Genomic DNA, 9,334 nt, shown 5'->3' on the forward strand with positions numbered 1-9,334 from the left:
AAGACAATTCCATCCCGGATGTGAAAATCTACTGAGCATTGGTGCAGGAGCAGGGCAGGCATTGTCTTGCCCTTGTCGAGTGCAAAGAACAAATGCAATGTCTGAACACATCCGAGCCTCAGAATAGGAGCATTGATATTGACCATTGGTCAATATGGGACATTTGGGAATTTTATCAGACACTTTCAGGGCTTGGGCCAGGTTCCTGCTGTGCATCAGAATTTGGTTCATTGCTTTTGACCGGCATACGTCGTGAGAATGGGCAGATCCCAAAGGATCTCCTCTATGGAGAACTCGTGCAAGGAAAGCGCCCTACAGGTAGACCACAGCTGCGATACAAGGACATCTGCAAGAGGGATCTGAAGGCCTTAGGAGTGGACCTCAACAAGTGGGAAACCCTGGCCTCTGAGCGGCCCGCTTGGAGGCAGGCTGTGCAGCATGGCCTTTCCCAGTTTGAAGAGACACTTGGCCAACAGACTGAGGCAAAGAGGCAAAGAAGGAAGGCCCATAGCCAGGGAGACAGACCAGGGACACACTGCACTTGCTCCCAGGGTGGAAGAGATTGTCACTCCCGGATTGGCCTTTTCAGCCACCCTAGACACTGTGCCAGAACCACCTTTCAGAGCGCGATACCATAGTCTTTCGAGACTGAAGGTTGCCAATACTACAAGACTTTGGTGGTCCTCACAATTTTAAATATCATGGTACTTCTTTGCATGCCACAATATACAAGTATATGGGAAGCCATGAAACCTTCAGACCTCCCTTCCGGACTCCCAACTGTCTCCCTCCAAAGTCCTGTGAATGCTTATGAAAGTGTCTGTCTGTGATGTTCTCCACCCACCCACCTACCTTTTTGTGAGTCGTTCTAGGAACCTTTTGTCCCCTTTTTCAGTGATCTATACAAAAAATGTGAATCTACATAGAATGTGGATCTATCAGAAGACACCAAACACTTTAGAAATGCAAAAGGATTTACAATCCACATCCTTTAGCATTCCTTTCATTTTGAGGTACTTAGATTTTCTGCAGACCATCATTCACAAAAAGTGCTAGGAACATGAATAAATCTCACCTTCCCCCTTCTTCCATTTATCTGTTCTATAGGAGGAAAACACAATAATCCTTAACCTTTTCCTAATGGTTACACACTCCTTTTAAACCCCCCCTTAGGAATTCCCTTCTGAAAAAGGTTAGAGTGCAGTTGAAAGATCAAAGTAACAGCAGCCATCTTGGGCCCACACAACAAAAAGCACACAAAAATACCTTTGAGAGGACCCAGTCAAGGCAGAACTGTACCGATACCAAGCATTTCCATAAGGTCAGCAGTGGCGTTGCTAGAGCTGTGTCACCCACCGAGGGAGGCCAGCGCATCACCCCCATGATGGACCTCCTCCCAGGCAGTGCGTGGGGCAATGCCCTGGATAGTGGGTGCGGTGATGCACCATTGCCCTGCCCGTGCTGGTTTTTTGGCTATAACTTTTGACAGACTAGAGATATTTCAGCACAAATTGTTTCATTGCAATTCTGCACGAAATTACGCATTGAATAATATATAACATGATGATATTATTTGAAAATACAAAGATTTTTTAAAATTTTGGCCAGTAGTTGTGTCATCCCCCCCCCCGTGTGATTCATCAGGTGCAGCCCGCACACCCCTATTGACACCACTGAGTATCAGTGGAACAGAACACAAAAGAAGCTGACTGAAGATAAACAAGGAATCCCAACAAATAAGCAGTCTTGAACCAACAGTGCAGTACCAGAAAGATGTGATGACATTAGTGGCATTGCATTGCTAGGATGCCATAGTGAAAATATCAGATTTCCCCCGATTTTCTGCCAGTTGTTTTATTGGTTTTGGACTTTTCTAGCACCTCGGCAGCGTCTGTGATACTTTCGCATCCTGAAGAGGCTGCTGAGTCAATCAGATGCAATAGCCATTGTTTCATTTTTTTTAAATTGTTGTTCTCCAGTTGTCTGGTGAGCAAAAGTCTTGACTTTGAGCCAGCTCTTTGGACTGTAAATTCCACTTCATTTTCAGGAGAAGGACATCAAAGTGGCTCAGGTAGCCCAGTTATTTGATCCCACAGGTAAAACTGGGTTAACTGGCTACACGATCATAAGAACATAAGAACAGCCCCACTGGATCAGGCCATAGGCCCATCTAGTCCAGCTTCCTGTATCTCACAGCGGCCCACCAAATGCCCCAGGGAGCACACCAGATAACAAGAGACCTCATCCTGGTGCTCTCCCCTACATCTGGCATTCTGACTTAACCCATTCCTAAAATCAGGAGGTTGCGCATACACATCATGGCTTGTACCCCATAATGGATTTTTCCTCCAGAAACTCGTCCAATCCCCTTTTAAAGGCATCTAGGCTAGACGCCAGCACCACATCCTGTGGCAAGGAGTTCCACAGACTGACCACGCGCTGAGTAAAGAAATATTTTCTTTTGTCTGTCCTAACTCTCCCAACACTCAATCATGTGCCCCCATTTGCCAGGTTCAGTGTTGGATCTGTTCACCTTGCTGCAAGTGAGGGTGCCAAGACCTGAAACCATTGTGTATATACAGGTGGGACCTCATTATCCACTGATTTAGCACCCACGAATTTAATTTACCATTGATACTGGGGTCCACCTTTAATGCCTTTTAACAAGGGGAAAAAAGCACCCAAATCCAATTTCCTACCTTCACCCTGTTCCAGAACAGAACCCCTAGTGCAGTGGTTCTCGGATGTCTAGTACCAGGACCCACTTTTTTAGAATGAGAATCTGTCAGGACCCACCAGAAGTGATGTCATGACCAGAAGTGACATCATCAAGCAGGAAAATTTTTAACAATCCTAGGCTGCGATCCTGCCCACACTTACCCAGGAGTAAGTCCCATTTACTATCATTGTTAAAAGCATATACATCATAGCCTGTTAAAAGTACAGAGCTGTAACATTTCCCCAGATGCAGTCACCTACTATGGTAGCATCAAGTCTAATATATTAAAAGAAAATATTGAAATGAATGGGGATCCACATGAAATTGGCTCGCAACCCACCTAGTGGGTCCACAGTTTGGGAAACACTGCCTAGTGTACAATGAGGCATGACCTGTAATGTAGGAATATTATCAAGTAAGAAGTTTCAGGTTTTGTTTTATTTTCTGCTTGCCTTTAGCATATTTCCCACCTTTGCTGCCCCACTTTTTTGTCTCTTTTCAAAAGACTGCCCTTTTGCCCTTACAATTTCCCTTCCACTATCTTCATATGTTGTGTCACCTTTTAAATAAAATTCTTGCCTCTTGATGGTTTCTCTTGCCTAATCTCTCTTCGTTCCAGTGGGTTCACTTTGCCAGATCTCTCAGGCATTTTCCTAGTGTTTGGTTTTAAAGGTAGCTCATGGCTTTGAGGCATCACAGCCCTATTGGAGGGACACTTGCGAGCCCTTTTTGGAGGCTGGGATAGCATATAATAGATGCACAGGGAGATCAGCACATCATATTTACAGACCACCAAGGGGGTCAGCGCGACACTGGCAGCTGCAGCGGCTGCAGCATTACCACCCTTGGAAGAGTGCTGCTTGGGGTCCTGTGGCCCCTGTGATCTCCCTCCACGGTACTGGAAGATGCTTTTTATTGAAGCAGCTTCTATAGAGGAATAGCTGCCACCAAATAAGAATGTAGTATCAACACCATGTTGAAACACCATGTTCTAACATTCAAGAGAACACTGGGTCCCGGAAATCACAATCATGAGAATATGTTGAATATTTGAAGATCACCTGATGCTGCAGAAGGTCTGAAGATAAACTGGTGGGAGCCCCTTGTAAAAAAAGTAAAAATGAACCTCACATTTGTAAAAGGAGAAGCATTAAAGAGGTGGAAATTTTTTTCATAAAAAAGCTCTCTTAAAATGTAGATGACAGAGCTGTTTTGGTTCTGGTGAAGAGTTCAGCAGAATAGAGATTAACTTCCTCCTACAGCAGGATTCAGAATCTGCTGCTCAGGTTGACCAGAAAATGTATAAGAAAATGTAAGCCATATATTATTGGTATTGTTCTCCCAGCTGGTGGAAAAACCCTTTCTCGAAGGAATAATGAACAGCCTATTACATTATTTAATATGATCAGCTCCAACACAATAGTAGAAGACAATGCCAGCCTGTCCAACAAGGACCTTGAAAAGATGAACAAAATGAGGGTGGAGAGTTTCTGTTTCCCTTGAATGCTCTACAAATGCCATATGAATCCAACTAGCTTCCAAAGGTTACACAATGCATTTTAAATGCAGACCCTCATTTCCTCTGTATTCCTATTGACAGTTCTTATTTCTTCAAGAGGAGATGTGATGCATGAGATACTCTGCAAAGGATACAGCTGACAAATAATACTTTGATATAATACGCACTTGGGCAACTGGAGAGCTTGGACCAATGTAAAACGTCAGACTTCACACCATGTGTCAGTTGATTGTCTCAGGTGGTTCTCTTCTAAAATGAAACAGACTCTTCACTCAGCTTTGCAAAGCAATATCTTCATTTTGAGTCACATGTGAGTAAACAGCTACAGTGAACCACGAAGAATTCTAGAATGTTATTGGCAGTTGAATACATTGAATGCATCTATATACAAGGTTTTTAGTCTGCCTTTCACCCAAAGTTCCCAAGGCAGTAAACATACAATAATAAATATTTAGTATTTAAATACTGAATTTTTAAAAATCTAGCAGTTGACAATGAAACCAGTTAAAATGTGCACCAGTAGTAAAAATGGCAGCTAAACAGAAGTAAAAGCTGTTATTAAAAAAGCAACAGCAGAAGCAAAATTATTCATTAAAACTGACAATTTCCAGGGAATAAAATTGTCTTCACTAATAATTCTTCACTAAAGAAAATAAAGTAGGTATCAGCCATACCAGTCTGGAGAGAGATTTTTTTTCAGGATGCTGAAACATCCTTTTTAATATTTGTTTTATTTTTTAGATCATTTAAAAAAAACACACACACACACAAGGGAGAGCATTTCACACCTGAGGCATGCCTTGTCCAAACTAAGGTCACCATCCAAAACTAAATTCTAACAGCAGCGTTTGGAGCAAGGTCAATGAAAATGCTCAAGGTATGATATTGATTAGCATTATGAAAACAAAAACCTACCTTAAGGACAGAAAGCATGCCGATTAGTTCCCCTCCCCCCAACAGCAAACGAGAATTACTATATTATTACTCAGCAAATGGTCTTCAGCCCTTTTTGGCTATTTCTGCTCTTTTTGCTGTTGTCGTGCATCTCTTTATATGCAAGATGATGCTGGGGATGTTAGCTGACCAAAAACTCTATCTATATAGAGTCCACAAATTGCTCCCCTTGTCTGCTGTCTCAAACCATAACATAAGCCAAACATGGGATCAGGACTTACTAGGTCTAAGCCCTCACCTGTGAATTGATTATTGGACATCCAAGTATATGCAAACTGCCCTCAGCTCACCTTGGTATATCTACAGCTTGTATCCCTCCATCAGAGGGATTTTTAAAAGCATATAAGTAAAAGTATGTAAGTAAAAAAGGAACTCCCTCAGCATTTTTTTATCTCCTTTAGTTTATTTAAAGTTTTTGTCTTGCTTTAGTATTTATTTGCCCTGGGGGCTAGGGACAAGAATGGGCCCTCAAGTCTGGCTGTACTTGTCGTAAGAGGCGACTAAACAGCCACCTGGTAGATGGAACTTGTTAACCTGGGAAGGCAGCTCATCTGAGGGAAGGAAAACTCTGATCCCAAACCTCCACTGCCTTGTGGCTATATCCAGTTATGGAAAAGGCTTCAGGAGACAACCTCGAGGCAAAATCCGGATCCGGAGTCCCTGAGGCAGTTCGCGGCTGTATACAGTCATGCTCTGGCAACTCCTGCGACGCCGCTGGAACCAACCGTATTGGCCTCTGCCTTTCCATTGGACCATTTCAGCGATGTGGAGAGGGAGAATTTGCTGCATGGGAAACAGTCTATCCTCCATATCTACTTTACCCAGGCTTCGCACACTGGAGAGGACAATCTGTTCCAGAACCACCATTCAGAGCGCGATACCATAGTCTTCCGAGACTGAAGGATGCCAACAACTAAGTATTTATTTAGTATTCTATATGAAATGAAGATTTCCATTGCAAAACTCACCTTTTGCAGAGGAAAATAGCTAGGTTCCATGGCAGACATTTCAATATCTGAGGTCGCGGAACTAATGTATTATTAGATTCACATTACAATATTTTCAAAATACAGCGGGATCTCAGGAACAGATTAATTTTGAAAAGCAGGGGGTGGGGGTGGTTCGTTGTATCAATGCATTATTTCTTTGTACTGTCTTGGTTACATCTGAATTGCACAAATTTTGAATGATGGCATCAATCTCCTAGAGCTATTACAGTCCTCAAATTTTGAAACTGAACACACCAGCGGAGGCACGTTCAAATCGCTAAGGGTGTGTGTGTCATTTTGCACATTCCCTAAAAGTTTTCTTGAGGTAAGAATTTCACTGAACTGTGCTTGATTTTACCAAAGGAATTCAAAATCCTGACTTAGACTTGTCTCTGTTTCTGTGAATTCTTTCTCCCCACGGAAAATAAATTGTATAATCCTTTTATTTTCTCTTCCAGAGTTTGCTCAAACATTATTACCCTGAACAAGTTCCTGCTGCTTGCTGAAGCCCAGTGAGACTGAGCTTATGCTATGTCATGAAGGAGGAAAGGTTAGCATAGGCCACCACGAGGATATAATTGTAGACACGTATGTTTGCCATTGAGGAAACTGCAGGGTTCAGCAAAGGTTTGTGTTCTTGCAATAGGAGTTTTTGGAAAGAAGACATGCCATATGACAAGACAGGACTTGTGCTTATTATCTGTAATGAGTAATCATTAAAATAATGTGGTGAATCCAGCATGGAAGACAGTCGAAGTTATGCAAAGTTATGAATGACCACAAGTATTTAATCTACTTAGTCCTCATCAATCCTCATTATTAAATATGACAATGAGGGCTTTATGGATCCAAATTCCAAGACTGATAAAGAGGGAATACTAACTAAAGAGGAAATACTACAGACAGATCTGAAATTCTGCATTTACTTGTACTATGTTTCTATGGGTAAAGTGGTTTGTGAATGCACATCTAAATGCAGTGATGCGTTACCATGTTCTAGAACATTGTTAAAAACGAAAGTCTTTATTTCCTGTTGAGAGATATGGCTATCATATCGCTACATTTTTTAAATCATGAGATAGCGCACAGTTAGATATATATTTAAATATCAGTACTATGAATGTTTTATAGCATTGTCACAGACTGAGCCAAAAACACAGATTGGCACCGAGAACAAGTTGCTTCGTGGCTCTCAACACTAAAATAAATGTAGCATACTGTTTTTAAAACAGGAAACCTTCAACATTTTCAGCTTGGCATTTGTTCCTGCAATTGACTTCATAGAAAAGGAAGAGTAGATCCTCCATAGCTGATCACCTTTCCCAGAGGTGTATTGATACAGTTGAGAAGAAAGCAGTTGCCATTTATTTGCTTTAATTTGAGTAAATAATGCTCCAAGCCATTTGTCATGGCATAATCTCTAACAGACAGCTAACAAAGCTTCAGATATCTTTAACAGCAGCAGCAGTACAGCCTGACTGAATGGAATGAAGGGTTGCCCACAGGAAGAAAATACCAAAATGTTTGCAACTTATGCTGGGCTGACTTATTCAGTGACTGGCAGCTGAATCTGCGCTGCTTCAACTGAAGAGTACAGCATTTAAGTCGATATCAGGTGATGATGTGAACATTTTGTGTGTAGTAATTCTTCTCTGGTGTCCATTTCCAAATGTCCAAACCATAATTTGCTGTTGCAGTTTTCAGGTAGCAAATGTGTACGTGAAAACTCTGCCATGATCTCAGTGTAAATATAATGCTAGCCACAGACAAAGCACTTAGCCATGTAATGATAGCACTTGCCATACAGCTGCTGTGTCATTTAGGGCGCAATTGTAAATCACATTTGCGCCTCCTCTAGATTTGGCTGAGCCGGCGCAAGAACGCGTGTTGGCCCACAGAGGCTGAAACTAGCTTCTGTGCCAACTCTGACAGGGAGCCTTGTGTTGGCAGAGTTTGGCTGACACAAGGCACTGGGGAGGGCAGTGAGGAGGGGGGAGGAAGGCATTCCAGGGCGGCTGGCAAGGAACAGGAGGTGGGGCTGGGACCCAGCTGGATCCTAGCCCCCATTCCCAAGCATTGTGGAGCGGTGCAAGCTGCTCCATTCTCCTCTGACGTATGCCACCTTCAGAGGTGGTACAAGTCCGAGGAGACCCATTGGGGCTGCAGTGGCTTACGTGAGGGTAAGGGGAAGAGTTTCCCCTTACCTCTGATTGAGCCACTTTGGGCCCCTATTTTTTGCTGGATACAGCACAGGCCTGCCTGTTCCAGCACAAGATAGGATTACGCTGTTCGATGCTTTAACCATGTGCTCCAGACTATATGGCCAGAGCCATACGTGTCAGCATTCAACGAAAGACAAGTACTTAGCCTGGCAGGGCTCACTGTTGTTCTCCATAGACAAGTAGATGATTATTGACAACACAAGGAATGTGAAGCACAGACTTCCTTTTTGCATTGGCCATGCATGTCAAAGGAGAGAGAGAGGAAAGGAAACTAAAAAAAAAAAAAAAAAAGAGGACTTTAATATATGCTAAGAACAGCTTGCCTAAACTAGTCCAGTGTGTTTTGGCTGTAAATGTCTTCTTCAAGAGCTATTCTCCTTATACCATTTTTTTCCACAGTGGTGCCACTTGTGCTATCTCCGTAAGGCGAGTTACACACAAAGAAGAGTTTGTACAGCCCACTGAGCTCATTTCATTCCAAATGTTCATGCTCTGTAAACTCCATTGATCCAGGCACACTCTCGAAGAGGAGATCTACGCTTTCCTGGTTTCCCTCTCAATTTTATAGATGTATGGATAAAAATCACTGTAGCCAGAAATCCTGCACTTGGGGGAAGAAGAGCCACTGTGCCCAGATCCCAATCACAACTAGTGGCATTTGTGTACTTTTGACTGCACAATCCTTTTACTATTCCAATTAGTGCATACACTGATCCTGAGACCATGCTCTACTATTTGCACCCAAAGCTCCTTCCAATCTGCACCCTTATACTACTTTTTAATAGTAATTTTGCCCAGTAATTTTGCCCAGTATCTCCAGTCCAGAGATCATCTCTCCCAAATCATTGTCTCACACAGATTTAAGACTTTTATTGGAATCACAAGAAAAAGATAACAATGAATGAGAGATTTTAGAAGCAAGCCGTTGAGT

The sequence above is a fragment of the Tiliqua scincoides genome, chromosome 3 (assembly GCF_035046505.1).
Source record: "Tiliqua scincoides isolate rTilSci1 chromosome 3, rTilSci1.hap2, whole genome shotgun sequence".
In the NCBI taxonomy this organism is placed as follows: domain Eukaryota; kingdom Metazoa; phylum Chordata; class Lepidosauria; order Squamata; family Scincidae; genus Tiliqua; species Tiliqua scincoides.